Source organism: Myotis davidii, unplaced genomic scaffold, assembly GCF_000327345.1.
Source record: "Myotis davidii unplaced genomic scaffold, ASM32734v1 scaffold715, whole genome shotgun sequence".
Lineage (NCBI taxonomy): Eukaryota > Metazoa > Chordata > Mammalia > Chiroptera > Vespertilionidae > Myotis > Myotis davidii.
This window is the reverse complement of record NW_006286586.1, coordinates 74,199-78,745: the sequence shown is the minus strand read 5'-3', so window position 1 is coordinate 78,745 and position 4,547 is coordinate 74,199.

Here is a 4,547-nt window from a genome sequence, read left to right as displayed (position 1 = left end):
ATCACTGACATAACAGTACATCTCAAAGTGTCATTGTACAGTTCTAGTTATGGAGTCTTAAATTTGTCCTCCTCGTGGAAAATATTACCAGTCATTATCTCCACTCTGCACATCCTCTCCAGTGGGATTCCAAGCCCTGGGATTCCAAACAAAGGAAAGAACTGATAAAATACTTCTTTAGCCAAGATGTCTGTGAATTAGAATGAGGTGGAAAGGAAAAGGATGCAGGTGTGGGTTGTCGTCTATGTGCTTAGAAACAGCCCTGAAACACATTTTTAGTTCAGAATTGAGATTCTGTCCCAGAAACTTGTTTTTATTCTGTAGAGATATTCTACAGCCGAATTATCATAAGGTAGGGGGCAAAAAAGGTTGAAAACAATCCAAAGAGAAATTGCTTACAAATGCTTGAAACACTGTGTGAAATCCCTGTTTAATCTCCCAAACAGATTTTAAGAATCACTGTCTTAGCCATTTTCCACAGCTGTTCCAAAGCCCCACAGCTTACAGCGCTCCGCTGGCAAAACTGAATTAGCTGTCACCTCCTAAGAGGAGCAGGGGGCTTGCTTGGGTGATGTGGGTCAGAAAACAACTCATGTATAAACTGCTTAGTGCTTATTTGCCAGATTCTGTGGGTGTTCTTGAGTTCGACTCGGTAGATTTGTGTTTGTTTGATTGATTAGTGAAGGCTTATTTTGAAGGAGCTAAAAGTGTTGACTTAGTGAGCCCGATCACATGAATAGCCTTGTGGCACATGGCTTATCATTTTCCACCAGGGGAGGACCCTCACACCAAATGGATACTGGAATGTCTCTGAAAAAATGAATGATAGGTCAACCACCTCTACTATCAGATTAAAGAAGACCTAGTCTTCTGGGGAATACATTATCACTGCAGTGGTCCCTACCCTCACCAAAGCTCCTTTCTAAAAGCTAGCAAGCTCAAGCTATTTTTTTTCCAACTTTTTTCAATTTATTTTCCCACTCAGTGATTTTTTTTTCCTTTTTTTTTTTTTTTTTTTTTTTTGGTGCCCTTAACCGGAATTGAACCTGGGACCCTTCGATCCCCAGGCCGACAGGCTATCCACTGAGCTAAACCGGTTAGGGTTCGATGACTTTTTTATTGCTCTGTATATTATTCTCACATCCACCAAGTTTCTTTTCCTTTATAGGGGCTCTTATTAAAATCTCCCCTCATTTTTAGCTAAAGGACAACCTGCTAATAAGTACATTGTTTTTCAACCCATAAATCCTCAACCATTAAATATATTATATACTAGTATGCTGAAATTGCTGTATGATGTCAGAATAGCTTCTTTTACATCCTTTTCTTCTTTTTGCACTTTTTTTTTTTTTTGGCCATTATAGTTAAAGACTCCTCGCATATCAGCTGTGAAAGAAAAACTGTTCTTACAGCTCTTCCAAAATGTGAAGAAAAAAAAATTTTAAGTTTCAATAGCATGCCATAATTGACATACATAAATTCACTCCAAGGAAGGAAGGAAAAGAGGGAGGGGAGGAGGGGAAGCACTTTAACCAGCATATGCTCCGGGATCTGCCAAGTGACACAGTTGGTTCATATTCCGTAATGACTGGAGTAGCCCTTTAATTGAGTGCCGACACTTGTATGTCATCAAACGATATCTTCTGCAGGCACTTTTCGAGCATTTTCATATCTCCCTGTACTCATCTGATAGAATTCTTAAAATACTCTTTCTAATGAACAGAGTTTCCCTTAGTTTAAACATGTCGATCTTTAGAGCAGTGGCGATAGCCTCACGCAGACTCTTAGCATGCTGGAGACAAGGACAAGAGCTGTTTCATCCACTCACTTCTTTTCTTTTTATCATTTTATCTATGCACTATCTTTTCACAAATTGAAGAGTGGAGTATACATTTGTGATTCACATTCCACTTTCAAAACTGAGAGGCTGATATTAGAGTGGGTGAAAACATTTCCCTTAGGACTTCAAGCCACAGAGCCATGGTACATTTCCAGATAATGAGGTCTCAAGATAAGTATAGCAGCAGACAAAAGAAATGCATCTTGCATAGCATGTCTGAAAGGAATAACTGAGCCCTCAGGTTGTCTGACAGTCTTCAGTTAAAGTCCTTGAAAGTGAACCCACTGAGACAATTTCTTCTCCTAAAATGCTAAAATGGGTCACACATATTTAATGGAAGCCAGGTGCCTAAGTTGTCTGGTATGGGGTTACAGATATAGAATAAATATTTACTGAGAAATTCAGCCATCATGTCAGAAAAGTTCACAAGCCTGATAGTTTTGTCAGTGGTCAGGAACATTGAAAATATTTCCCTCTGGGAATGACATGGCTGCTATAGAGAAATAAGAATCTGAACAGCAGGATTAATCAGTTGCACCATTTTGCCAAATGTTTGTATAATTTTGAATTCCAATAAGGATTTAGGACAGCTTACAAAGATATTTTAATTTAGCAAGGAATTAAATATAAAAATGAAAAACTCTAGTCTAGTGCTGGCAAAGCTACAAGGAAATGGGATAGCTCATGCATTTTGAAAGGGAATGTAAAATATTCAACATTTCTAGAGGGCTATGTGTTCCAACACTCAAAATGTGCATATAATTTGATCCTGAAATTCCCTCTCACATTATTTATCTTGAGGAAATAAGAGTATGAGTGTACAAATATGCTATATAAAGATGTTCATTGAAAGTTGTATCCTAACACTTTATTTTTAATTTAATCTTATTCTATTTTGTATCCTAACACTTTATATAATCAAAGTATCCAGTGATAAGAGATTGAGTAAATAACAATATATCCACATAAAATACTATTTACCTTTTTTTTACGTCTTTTTTAAAGGTAGACTTTATATTGAAATGAAAATATGTCCGTAATATATTGTTGCATTTAAAAAGCATTATGGCCCTAACCGGTTTGGCTTGGTGGATGGAGCATCGGCCTGTGGACTGAAGGGTCCCAGGTTCGATTCCGGTCAAGGGCATGTACCTTAGTTGCGGGTGCATCCCCAGTAGGGGGTGTGCAGGAGGCAGCTGATTGATATTTCTCTCTCATCAGTGTTTCTAACTCTCGTTCCTCTCCCTTCCTCTCTGTAAAAAATCAATAAAAATATATCAAAAAATAAATAAATAAAAATAAAAAATAAAAAGCATGTTATGGATTAAAACATGTAGTGTAACTACATTTATGGAATATATACTTGAAGAAGAATCTTGAACATATAAAATGAAATTTTTAAGAGCAATTAAAAATGCTTATCATATTCTACTTTAAAATAAAGATGTCTCCATCTTCAAAAAGATACAATAGGACAATTCATTTTAAGTTATGCTGAAAGACTACTTCATTACATTGCAAAATGCTCACAGTCAATTTTCAAATAAAAAGAAGCAGTTTGCTAACCAGTATAGATGGAATAATCATGATTTTCTAAATATATTTGTGTGTAGAAACTAAGTCTGAAAAGCCTGTACCAAAATGTTAATAGTGCCATTTTCATGGGAAAAATTGATCCAAGTTGCAAATTGAGAGACTAGGTTGGAAACACACCTGTTTCCATGAAGTCCTTTCTGGCAATGAAGGCACGGATCTTCTCTCATGCACCCCAGAGATTGAAAGTCCCAAGCTGCCTTAGCCATAGCCGGAAAGCGAGAGAACCTTGGGAGAGAGGGTCTCCCATAGTTAGGTAAGCCCACCATCAAATTGACAAGAAAAGACATATATATTGAGAGCTTGTTATGTGTTAGGCAATGTGCTAAGAGCTTTATATATGAGCTGTTTTACCCTTAAAACAACCTTAGGAATAAAATGGTATTATTGCCCTAACCGGTTTGGCTCAGTGGATAGAGTGTCGGCCTGCGGACTCAAAGGTCCCAGGTTCGATTCCAGTCAAGGGCATGTACCTTGGTTGCGGATACATCCCCAGTAGGGAATGTGCAGGAGGCAGCTGATCGATGTTTCTAACTCTCTATCCCTCTCCCTTCCTCTCTGTAAAAAATCAATAATATATATATGTGTGTGTGTGTGTGTGTGTGTGTGTATGTGTGTGTGTGTGTATTTTTTAAAAATGGTATTATCTCCATTTTTGAGCTAAAGATATGAATACTCACGAAATGAATGCTAGTACGAACTAGTAAAGTGGCGGAGCCCAAACCAGAACATAGACTTGCCTGGTTCTCGAAGCCATTCCTTTTAACCATTTTATTTATCGGGGTAAATGTTGGCACTATCTCTGTTTTTAAGGTCAAATCAATGCAGTACTTTTTTCTCTTGTTTTTAAGATCTTAGATCAATGCAATCTGCTCCTTTGTCTCGGCTCAGACCAGTTTTACCTGGTTGCCATATGGATACCTATATAGGGTGCCACGCAGAAGTATAATGTACTACATAAAACTCAAGGCATCTCCCTGAAGTGTGTAGTACCGTTTTCAACCCAGAAATCACAGAGAGAAAATGACTATCCCCGAGATTGCTATTCTGAGAGAGATAATTGCTGTTCATCTCACTCTGCTCACAAAGTACTTCGCCACAGTGACACTTACAC